This window comes from Henckelia pumila, chromosome 1 (assembly GCF_033568475.1).
Source record: "Henckelia pumila isolate YLH828 chromosome 1, ASM3356847v2, whole genome shotgun sequence".
Lineage (NCBI taxonomy): Eukaryota > Viridiplantae > Streptophyta > Magnoliopsida > Lamiales > Gesneriaceae > Henckelia > Henckelia pumila.
The window spans coordinates 141,347,480-141,360,077 of record NC_133120.1 but is presented as its reverse complement, the minus strand read 5'-3'; the positions used below and the strand labels follow the sequence as shown (position 1 = coordinate 141,360,077).

Below are 12,598 nucleotides of genomic sequence, written 5' to 3'. Positions count from 1 at the left end.
TGCTAAATCGTCCAAGTATGGGAATGAACCTAGGTGTCATGTAATTAATAACAGAAAAAATAATATAACTGAAAACAAATAAAATATAAAACCTAATAAAGCCATCCACGCCAATGATCAAATCATTATCTGCTAATTCATAAAGTTTATGGACTATCACTATTCTCTTAACGATTTGCATATTTCCTCAAAAATGTTGCTCCAGGAACTCAGAACCTAAATTAAGATCAATGTTAACAGGTTGCCCAACACTAGGCAGCCCTATGACAATATAAAAATTGGATGAAATAAAAGGCACAATTTCATGTGAGCCAAAACAGAAACTCAATGTATCTGTTAGGAATCTTTTAAGGATAGAACCAACTCTACTTGTGAGGCATAATTTTGGCAACTTCAACCAAGGGACAAGTGGTATAGCTTTTATTCTCTCAAATTTTTTATCACCTAGTTTTGGAAGTAATTTTTGTATGACTCTTCTAAAACATGGTGTCGAACAACGTGAGAATATTTTTTTTGCTAGTGGATCGACTACCAATAGTTCCAGAATTACTCTTTTCCACTTTCCTCGCCATTCTGAAAAAAAATTAGGATTCATGAATAATTCCACCAAAAATTACCAAAAAATCATTAAAAATTAAAATCAAACAAATTGGACCATAATTAAAAAAATTGGAGAAATCAAAGTGAATACTAATTACAAAGGTATCAAAATGTGGACAAATACCCAAATGGCCGTGAAAATAGTCTACTTTTAGGCCCTAAATAGTTAAAATTAGAGATAATTGAGATGGATAATGGGTAAAATCTTCAAACATGATAAAATCAAAAAATTTATGCCCTCAAAAAAATAAATATGAAATGTAGGGATCCAGTCTGGATCACCTACTAGCTAGCAGTCTTAAACATACAATTAGTTTAAAACACTTATTAAATCGCAAAGTTTATCACGAGACTTAAAAACCTAGTACAAAAGAAACTGGCAAAATACAAACCGGCACTAAAACCTCAAATGTATTTTCTCATGCATATTTAAAACATGAAACTGACTGCAAGCAAATATAACTCCCAGCAGCTACTGACCCTGCATATAACCTTGCCTCGATCCACTCGCTTTTTCCAACCTAAGACCTACCCCGTGGAACGAGGCGTCCAAGATAACATCATGGGCGTGAGCGACTAATGACCAGTACATAAATATGAGTATACAAAACTAATATGATGCATACAACATGAGATGAATGGGATGACTGATCAACCACCAAGTCCTTCTCAGAGTAGGCGCCAATGAGTATGCAGCATCATTTGGGAATCCGACCACGGGGTGACTCACACACTCATTTAGGCCACCATAGTATCAGTCTCCGCACATTGTGATAATTTCCGATATCGAAGAAGATACGATTCAATGTATATGTGCACATGCAGTACATATGTAAGAAGTAAAACATGTACCATGGCAATAAATACAACAGATAAGTATGCATATTCAACTGACAATCTCAGTAAGTACTTACGTAGCTCTACGTGATAGATCAAGTATAATCAGAGTCTAGGTTTTAAGTCTACAGTCAAGTAAATATCATATCACTAAATATGCTTTAAAGGCCTTAATTAAGCTAACAGATACTCGTATTTGCTAATAGAATTCTCGAACCATACCTTTGTTCGTAGTTAGCCAACTGATGTCGATAACCTAGTTTCCACTCACAACTTTGATGCTAGTACAGAAGCACCTCACTATTATTGTCGGGCCCTCACTATATAAACTGAATCAAGAAAGGAATAACTAAATTTGTGATTTAAAACTGCAGCCTCGGACCCCTATATATAGGCCAAGTTCGGAAGCTCCGAACTCTGCATGCGTGACACATTTCCGATCATCAGAGTTCGGACATTTTGATCACACTTTGGAGGTTCCAAACTATGTATGAAGTTTACGAGTCACTGATGTATAGACAGCTCACTGATAGCTGGCTTTGGAAGCCCCGATCGTGACTTCGGACCTTTCGATATGCCACATGACTTGCATCCATTCGTGAACCCATCGGCTTACTTGTTTAGGGGATAGGACGTTCCGAACTGATCCCATGATTCTGAACCAGCGATGCATACTTCGTTGCTTCCGAAGTGTGGGAGTTGGGACCTTCCGAACTTTCCCTACATCCGAACATGCCAAAGCCTTGGTTCGGTGCTTTCGAACTGGACTTCGGATCTTCTGAACTCTCCCGTGTTTTGAAAGCTTATAATTCATATTTTAATTCCATTTAATCCTTTGATTTATTTAATTTGTAACTTTTAATCATGTTTAACATTTTATTAACTTAAAACAGGGTATAGATTACTACATGAACTATGTGCAAAAAATATGTGCATCTCGAGTTTCAAACCAGCAAAATAAATTTTCTTTCAGTAACAATCAAGAAACTTACAAGCTTGAAATAAAATGAGTGGACTTGGGAGCCAAAGGAGGGTAATCAGGTAATTTTTCGAACATGGGAGTTGAAACTATTAAATAAGGTTTGTCAAGGATTGAGCTGAAAGAATATTCATGTGGGGACTGAATTATAAAGAAACATGTGCCATGTTTATTTTAGTGTAATTAACCTTTTAATTTTTATATTTGTTTATTTTTTCTTATTTTATTTTACAATTTTTTAAATAATAATATTTATTTTTATTTAATGGGATTGAGTTATAAACTTGTCGAGGAATATAGTCATTTGCCTTTTTAAAAAATTGGCATCTACAAAACCCATATGTTAAAAGCTTAACTCATTGATGTAAAAAAAATTATTGGAAGAAAAGTAATTAAAATAATAATTACTATAATATTTGCAAGTTTGTAATAAAAAGATAAATAAATACAAAATTATAAATAAATAAGTATGTGAAAATACATAAAGTTATATTATTCTGAAAGTTGATTTTTTTCCATGAATCTTTATTTTATTCCCTTTTAATGATGATTTAAAGTATTAATTTTAATATGTTATTATATTTTTCACTAGATATATATTTTATATTTCAAGTGTTAGGATCAAGCGCTTATTACTAGGCCAAAAGCTATAACTGTTAGCCAAAACACAACTTTATTTTTCTATACATGGACATTCTGTAGTAGCTCAGTTCAATTTTTTACAAGATTAAATTGACTAAACATGTTTGAAACAAGTAAAACATCATTAAGGGATTTTAAGTTGACCAATCGGACAAAAACATCAGATCCAGAATGTAAAAAAGTTGTTAATGGGCTTAATTGGGCTCGGATGGTTCGGAATGTCCGAACCCAAGCCTTGCAAGGATCGGAAGCTCCGAAGGATTCAGAAGGGGCGAAGGAGTTCGGAGGCTACGGACGAGTTCGGAACGTTCGAACGTGATCGTAGCTTCCGAACAGAGTTAGCCCATGCGCATTATCGACGTGTCAACTTGCTCGGACACGCATGAGATTGGAACGTCTGAAGGTGAGTTCGGAGCTTCCGATCGTTTCATTTCTGCGATGTGGCTGGAATGCGAGTTTGAAGCTTTCGAACTTTGCCTATAAATAGGGCATCCGAGGCTCATTTTCATTTGCTAATTCCTCACTTCTCTCTCTCGGTTCTTGAGTGGTTTAAGGGATTTTCAGCCATAGTTGTTGAGAGAAGGGGCCTTGGGGAGGCGTCCAAAAGTCGTAGCGGAGTTGTGCCCATGTTTCGGGGCATTCGACATCAAAGGGCTGACGAACAAAGGTATAACCCTGGATCCTATAAATAGTTTGGAAGTATCTATTAACTTAGTTAAGACCTTTAGATATTGTTTAGTGATCTAGTAATATTGTGATTATAGGCTTGGACTATAGAGCTGTTGTAGCTTGCCTGCTAGTATTAAGGTACAAAAGTACTGTTCGAGATACCCTGACTGAGTATGCATATATATTATTTGTTGCATTATTTATATGACATGATTTTATCTGCATATATTTTGTCACGTTATTATGCTTCATGCATGATCATCTTGAACTTGTATCCTTGTAATATCCAGTAGTAAGGTTTTCACCCTATCCTGTTAGTTGATGGTTGGATATGTAGATTCGTGATCAGGTCACCTATTTCACTATCGGGTATGTGAGCCACCTCCTAGTGCGATGGCGCAGAGTGCTACATACCTTGGGCCCGAGTCTGTTCTTGACCAAAAATTCTTGACCTTGAGTCTTGGTAACCCGTACACTTTCATTCATGCACATATAATATTGCATACTCATACTCTCGTACTGAGCGTAGTTTGCTCACGTCCTTTATTTATGTGATTATTGGACACCCTATTCGACGGGACATGCCTCAGTTTGGATAGAGCAGGAGATGCTGGGAGATCCTAGATGCCGAGGTTGTTAGCTAGAGGAGTTTGCCATCGCGGCGTTGTGTATCATTTCCAAGGGTGTTGGGTTTTGAGAAAATTTTATTCGATTTGGTTGTATTAAATTAAGATTTCCGATCTTTTTATTTTGGTTTGTATAAATTTAATTTAGTTTCCGCTATTAATTATCTAATTATGTTTGATTAGGAATTATTTCATGCTTAAGTTCTGATTAGTAGTGATCACAGTGCGGGTCACTAAATTTATGGTATCAGGGCATGCTTAAGATAAATATGGGAATTAGTTTTGGCTCTTTGGGTTTTGATGCGCGTTGTATTTTCAGATGGCCGATAGAGATAAGGAGAGTCATAGTAATGTTGACCGCTGGGGAGATGGTGATGCTACTTGACGTCCCCGTGCACATCTCCATCATCGAGAGGACAAGCGTCACATCAAACTTCATATATTCGTGCAGATAGGCCCGAAGCCTTTGGTGGTAGGAGAGACACCTGAGGCAGCAGAGGATTAGCTTGAGCGTATGGAGAGTTGTTTCCTTGCCTTTGATTGCTCCGAGGATCAGAAGATGAAGGCTACCACTTTCTGTTGGAGGGACACGATCGTAAGTGGTGGAAGTTCGCATCTGCACCAGTGCTTCAGGAGCATGGACATGTTTGGTGGACAGATTTCTGCAGATTGTTCCGTCAGCTATATTTTCCTCTAGTTCTTCGCCAGGCAAAGGCCATTGAGTTGCTTAATCTGAAGCAAGGATATTTATTTGTGGATGAGTACCAGAAGAAGTTTATTGATCTCCTTCCGTATTGTCCCCATGTTGGCGCCAGTTCTGAGGCAAAGTACGATCATTTCCTGCAGGGGCTGAACCAAGATATTTTTGACCAAGTCACAGTGTGTGATTATCCCACTTTATATGAGAGTTTGGTGAACCGGTGTCAGCAAATAGAGATTAGTGTGAATCGATCCAAGTCATTTCAGTCTTCTCGACCCGCGAGTTCTTTGGGTCCCCGTGCTCAGTCCTTTAAGAAGTTTGCTTCTTCTACCTCTAGATCGGGTGGTGTGATGCGGTTTGGGAAGAAAGACAAGTGCAACCACTGTGGCAAGAATGATCCGATGGACAGGTGCCGCAAAGCTTCAGGAGATTGTTTTCATTGAGAAGAGATTGGTCATCTTAAGAAGGATTGTCCACAGGATGGGGGAGCAGGTGGTTCAGGTTCAGATTCACAGACTGCTGTGGTGTAGAGGCCATCAGGGCAATCAGCGGGAGGATCTAATCTGCGACCGCGTGCTGCTATTCAGGTGTTTGCACTGATTCGTGACAGGCAGTGGACGAGAATGAGAGGGTTATTGCGGGTACATTTATTTTATGCGGTATACATGATTTTGTACTTATTGATACTGGTGCATCTCATTCTTTCATATCCGCACATTTTGTCAAGCATCATTAGTTACCTTATGTTGCTCTAGACATAGTGCTTTCTGTTTCTACCCCAACTAGTCAGTCGGCATTGGCTAAACGCCTAGTTCTTGGTTGTCCTTTAGAGTTTGAGGGTAATGTTCTGGCAGAGAATTTCATGGTATTAGAAATGGAAGATTTCGATTTCATTCTGGGAATTGATATGTTGACCACGCATCGAGCTTCAGTGGATTGTTACCAGAGGCTGGTACAGTTTCACCCAGTCAATCGTGATAACTGGTTTTTCTATGGTGAGGGAGCGCGACCTCCGATGTTTTTGGTATCTGCTTTGAGAGCCTGTCGAGCTCTGGAGTCTGGAGGGGAAGGCTACCTCATCTATTCAGTTTATTTGTTCACTGAGAGTGTTGTTATAGAAATTTTTCCTGTTTTTAATGAATTCCCTGATGTGTTTCCTGACGAGATTCCAGGTTTCCCTCCTGTTCGGGAAGTAGAGTTTGACATTGATCTGATGCCAGGTACGTCGCCTATTTTACGAGAACCGTATCTTTTGGCTCCGTCAGAGATGCATGAGTTGAAGAATAAGTTGCAGGATCTCTTGGATAAAGGATACATTGGGCCTAGTGTATCTCCATGGGGAGCTCCTGTTCTTTTTGTGAAGAAGAAGGATGGGTCTATGAGACTGTGTATCGATTATCGTCAGTTATACCGCGTGAAAATCAAGAATAAGTATTCTTTGCCTCGTATTTATGACTTATCAATCAGTTGCAGGGTACTTCAGTATACTACAAGACTGATTTGAGATCGGGTTATCATCAGATGTGAGTGAGAGATAAGGATATAGCCAAGACTGCGTTCCGGACGAGATATGAGCATTACGAGTTCTTAGTGATGCTGTTTGGATTGACTAACGCACCGGCTGTATTTTGGATTTGATGAACCATGTTTTCAGAGAGTATTTAGACAAGTTTGTGGTAGTATTTATCGATGATATTCTGGTGCACTCGCATAGTTTGGATGAGCATGCATATCATCTGAGGCTTGTCTTTGTAGACTCTTCTAGAGAAGCAACTCTACGCAAAACTAAGTAAGTGTGAGTTTTTGGATAGATCGTGTGGTGTTTTTTGGCCATGTCATATCCAGTCAGGGAGTTTCAGTTGTTCAGAGCAAGATTGAAGCTGTGTTGAACTGGCCGCATCCGACGTCAGTTGCCGAGATTCGTAGTTTCTTGGGTCTGACAGGTTATTATCGTCGCTTCATCGAAAATTTCTTGCACCTATCTCAACCCCTGGCATAGCTTACTCGTAAGGATGTGACCTTTGAGTGGTCTTCTAAGTGTGAAGTAAACTTCTGTGAACTTCGTCGAAGGTTGACTTCTGCGCCAGTGTTGGAATTACCGTCTGGTTCTGGAGGGTACGTTGTGTATACAGATGCTTCTTTGCATGGTTTGGGTTGTGTTCTGACTCAGAATGGACACATGATTGCGTACGCTTCTACACATTTGAAGGTTCATGAGGGTAATTATCCCATGCATGATCTTGAGCTGGCAGCTATTATCTTTGCACTGAAGATTTGGCTCCACTATATTTATGGGAAGAAGTTTGAATTCTTCACTGATCACAAGAGTCTCTAGTATTTGTTTACTCAGGCAAAGTTAAACATGAGGCAGAGACATTGTATGGATTTGATGAAATATTATGACTGCGAAATCAAATATCATCTAGGTGCTACTAACTTGACCGCAGATGCTTTGAGTCATAAGGTGCGAGTGTCTGCACTTCAGACTTGTCTTATCTCCAGTACGATTTAGGATTTCTGTTATTCAGGATATACCTTTAAGCACAAGAGGGTATGGAGAGCATTCAGATGTTTGCAACTCTATCTGAGCCAGCCTTGTTTTCTCAGATTTGAGATACTCAGATGTCTGATCCAAATATTCAGCGGTTGGCTAGACTGGCCAATAGGGATAGTACATCTGGATTCCACTACCAGTCAGATGGGTTTCTGTGTTTATCTGGTCGTATTGTGGTATCGGAGGATGATACTTTGAGGGAAGAGCTTTTATCTCAAGCGCATCGTATCAAGTTGAGTATTCATCCGGGGAGAAACAAGATGTAAAAGGATTTGCGGACTCGGTTTTGGTGGAAATGAATGAAACAGAGTGTATATCAGTATGTGTCCAAGTGTTTGGTGTGATAGCAGGTTAAGGTTGAACATCGACAACCCGGAGGATTACTGCATAGTTTACCGATTCCGAAGTGGAAATGGGAGTTTACCACGATGGATTTTATGACTCATTTGCCGATGTCTTTGCGGAACTGTGATTCTATTTGGGTTGTGGTAGATCGACTCACCAAGTCTGCATATTTCCTTCCTTATAACCGAGACTACACTATCGATCGGATGGCTCATTTGTACATTTAGGAGATTGTACGATTTCATGGCGTACTAGTGAGCATAGTCAGTGACAGGGACCCTAGATTCACTTCCCGATTCTGGGGGAGTTTTCAGCTTGCTCTGGGAACTACATTCAGTTTGAGTACCGCATATCACCCGGAGATAGATGGGCAGAGGAACGCACCTCTTGAGTATATGTTGCGAGCTTGTACCATGGATTTTGGCCCATCTTGGCAGGATCATTTGCCATTTTTTGAATTTGCGTACAACAACAGCTACCACTGCAGTATTGGGATGACACCTTTTGAGGCGTTGTATGGGCGGCGTTGTCGTACTCCCCTATTCTAGGAGGAAGTTGGGGAACGGCAGGTAGAAGGACCAGAGTTGGTGCAGCAGTTTGCGAATATTGATAAGTGCTATTTTTGCACTTATATTTTTTATATGATTTGACTTGGATGTTGTTATGTATCGAAAAAGTTTTATGCGTATTTTCTTGTCATTTGTGTAGTTGCAGGAATCTAGGTAATAATCAATTTTTGTTGAGAAAATGAAGTATAAAATGATGGAATAAGAAAATTAAAGAAGAAAAGATGAAGTAAGGATGGCGCACCCGTGCCCAAGCCTGGCGCACCCATGCCCTGTAAGGAATTTCCAAAGAATTGTGGCACCCGTGTAGCGCACCCGCGCCCATTCAGCAGTGCACCCGCGCTGTCATGTATTAATCGCAATGCACCCGCGCCGGTGGAGAGCGCACCCGCGCTGCGTAGTCTCCTTCCTTTGAACTCTATTTTTCTAGTTTGATGGATTATTTGAAAAATATGTTTTGTTTGAGTTGCGAATTTATTATGAACTAATTTTTTAGTCTAGAGGTAGACGGATCTTGACTGAAAACCATGATTGAGATATTTTGATTTATATATTTGAATTCTTCGCACAGTTTATTTGTGTTTTTATGATTTTAATGCTTTCAATTTACTGGCCTTAAATTGAATGATATTTTATTTGGAGTCTATCACTCGAGAGTGGAGATTTTGAATACGACATAGGAAAATAATCTTTGATGTTTATATTGTTCGAGAGACATATAACTCTATAGAAGTCATTAGAAGAATTCTTGTGCCATTTACCGAATTTAATAGTTGAACTTAGATAGAGATATTGATTTTGCTATTGAATACGAATTTATGCTTGACACTCGAGAGAGGTAGTAGAAAGTAATAGAGATTCTTGACTAATAAACTAGAACAAATTATAATTGAACAATCATTAGAAATAAATTGTGATGGACAGTCAAGTGAAGTCGAACCTCTAGCATTCATCGCTTATTGAATTTTCATCTTGTGAACTCGTGGTTATTTAGTTTTGTTTCTTGAAAATTTTAGTTTTATAAAAATCAAATCATTTTCGTAGCTCTACATAGGAATAAGATTTTTATTAGTTGCAAATATTTGATATAATATCATTTATTCATTCTCCGTGGGATCGACTTGGACTTAATTTCTATATTATAACTTGACATCGTGCGCTTGAGAGCGAAAAATGTGCAATAAGTTTTTGGCGCCGTTGTCGGGGATTGAATTTTATTTGATTTATATTAAATTGTGCTAATTAGTCTTAATTTTGATTTAGAGCATTTTATTTTATTTTTTTGGTTCTAATTTTAATATTTCTCTTGTTTATGCAGTTTATGCGAAAAAGCCAGAGTTACGACTCATTGCTCTTTGATCCAAAAATCGAGAAAACCGCTAAAGCTTTGAGAAAAGCTAGAAGAAAAGAGTTGCAACAAATGGCTGAAGAAAGAGAAAGAGTTGTCAATAATGCTCCGGTGCCAATTAGAGATCACTTTCGACCGGTGATCAATAATCATTATTCTGGGATAGCTCGGCAGAATATCACAACAAATAATTTTGAGTTGAAACCATCTTTGATTAATATGGTGGAACAGAATCAGTTCAGTGGTGAAGCTACTGAAGATCCGAATTTGCATCTGCGCACTTTTCTGGAGATTGCTGACACAGTGAAAATTCATGGTGTTACTGAGGGCACCATCAGACTACGATTGTTCCCATTCTCTCTTAGGGACAATGCTCGTAGTTGGTTGCAGTCACTACCTCTTGGGAGCATCACTACATGGGAGGACATGACATCTAAATTTCTGGCTAAGTACTTTCCTCCTGCCAAGTCTGCCCAACTGAAAATTGAGATCACAACTTTCAAACAGCAAGATTATGAGCTACTGTATGAAGCTTGGGAGCGTTACAAGGAATTGCTTCGCAAGTGTCCAAACCATAATTTTCCGGATTGGGAACAGATTGAGTTATTCTACAATGGTTTGAATGGACCAACGAGGATTTCTGTGGATGCTGCTGCAGGAGGTTCAATATTTTTTAAATTTCCTGAACATGCTTATGAGATGCTTGAGCTAATGACAATTAACAGTTATCAGTGGCCGAGTGAGAGATTTGTGATAAGGAAGCCTGCTGGAATTCACGAGGTTGATGCATTCACTGCTTTGATTGCTCAGATGGCTAGTATTTTTACACAGTTGGCTGCACTGACCAAAGGGAAACAAAATTCTATTGAGACATCATCACTGGAAACTGCCGTAAATTCTGCTGATGGATTTGAGAGTGTAGAGCAAGCTCAATATGTGAGCAATAGGAATTACAACAACTATCGAGGTAATCCTCTACCCAATCAATATAATCCTAGTTTGCGTAATCATGAGAATTTTTCCTATGCAAACAATAAAAATGTGTTGAATCCTCCACCGGGGTTCAATACTCAGAATTGTGAGGGAAAGGCATCTTTGGAAGATTTGGTGCATAATTTTATTTCAGAGTCTTCCACAAGATTTAAGAGGAATGAGAATAAGTTGGATAATATGTAGACGCACTTGACCAATGTGAGCGCTTCTATAAAAAATCTTGAAACACAAATTGGTCAACTGGCGAATGCATTGAATAATCAGCAGAGAGGTGTGTTCCCTAGCAATACTGAGGTTAATCGAAGGGATCAATGCAAGGATGTCACTCTTAGAAGTGGTAAAGAACTTGGGGTTGATAACCAAAGTCAGTGGATGATGAGGAAGTTGAAGAGAATGTGGTGGAGTCAGAAAAATCTGATAGGAAAAATTCCAGCAAGTCTGCAGTTTTTCCTGACAAAACCGCCTGTGCCAAAAGCCATTCTGCCATATCCTCAGCGGTTCAAGAAAAAACCGTTGGATGAGAAGTTTTCTAAGTTTCTTGTTATCTTCAAGAAAATCCATATAAACATTCCTTTCGCTGATGCTTTGGAGCAGATGCCACACTATGAAAAATTCATGAAGGATGTGATGGCAAGGAAGAGGAAACTTGAAGAATTTGAGACGGTAAAATTGGCCGAGGAGTGCATCGCCATCTTGCAAAAGAAACTGCCACAAAAATTGAAAGATCTAGGGAGTTTTACTATTCCTTGTATAATTGGTGGTGCAACTGTTAATAGGACATTATGTGATTTAGGTGCAAGTATTAATTTAATGTCTTTGTCTATTTTCAGGTCTTTGGAGCTTGGAGAGGTGAAACCAACCACAATCACTCTGCAGTTGGCTGACCGTTCTCTGACTTATCCTAGAGTAGTTGTGGAGGATGTACTGGTAAAAGTAGATAAGTTTATTTTTCCTGCTGACTTTGTAGTGCTTGACATGGAAGAAGATCAAGATGTCCCTCTAATTTTGTGGAGATCATTCTTGGCGAGTGGCAGAGCGTTAATTGATGTGTATGAGGGTGAATTAACTCTACGAGTTGGTGGTGAAGCTTTCACGTTTAATATTTATAAGACCATGAAATACAAATATGAGGTACATTCTTGTAATTGCATTTATTTATTTAATTCTTATGAGAATAATTTTGGTGCAGGAATAGAGTTGGAGGATGCATTGGTGAAATTCTTAATTAATTCTGTAACCCAATTTGATGGTAAATATTAGGAACATAGAGAGCAATTTCTTGCTCTTGAAAGTTTGCCAAAGGAAAAAGATGGCCAAGAAAAAATTGAAGCATTGCTTGAGGAGGTCATCAAAGAGGTACCAGTTTCTACTCCTTAATTGAAAGAACTGCCAGGTCATTTATTTTATGCATTTTGGGCAAAAATTTGACTTACCCGATAATTATTTCATCCTCTCTTACTCCTGATGAAAAAGATAAATTATTAAGAGTTTCGAGAAAATTTAAATCTGCTTTGGGTTGGTCAATTTCTGATATCAAGGGAATTAGTCCCAATATTTGCATGCATAAGATTTTAATGGAGGAGTCATATAGTCCCTATGTTGATCATCAAAGGAGGTTAAATCCTACGATGAAAGAAGTGGTAAAAGCTGAGGTGTTGAAATTATTAAATGCTGGTATTATATATGATATATATGATAGTTCTTGGGTGTCGCCAGTACAGGTTGTGCCGAAAAATGGA

The 12,598-nt window shown here is 38.7% G+C and overlaps 1 non-coding gene across 1 annotated transcript; it reads right to left on the bottom strand.

The window, feature by feature from the left end:
- Positions 1-10,340: 10,340 nt before the first annotated feature.
- LOC140876739 (small nucleolar RNA R71) lies at positions 10,341-10,447 on the bottom strand. The gene has a single exon (XR_012148975.1). It is a non-coding gene; the product is annotated as a small nucleolar RNA R71 (small nucleolar RNA).
- Positions 10,448-12,598: the final 2,151 nt, after the last annotated feature.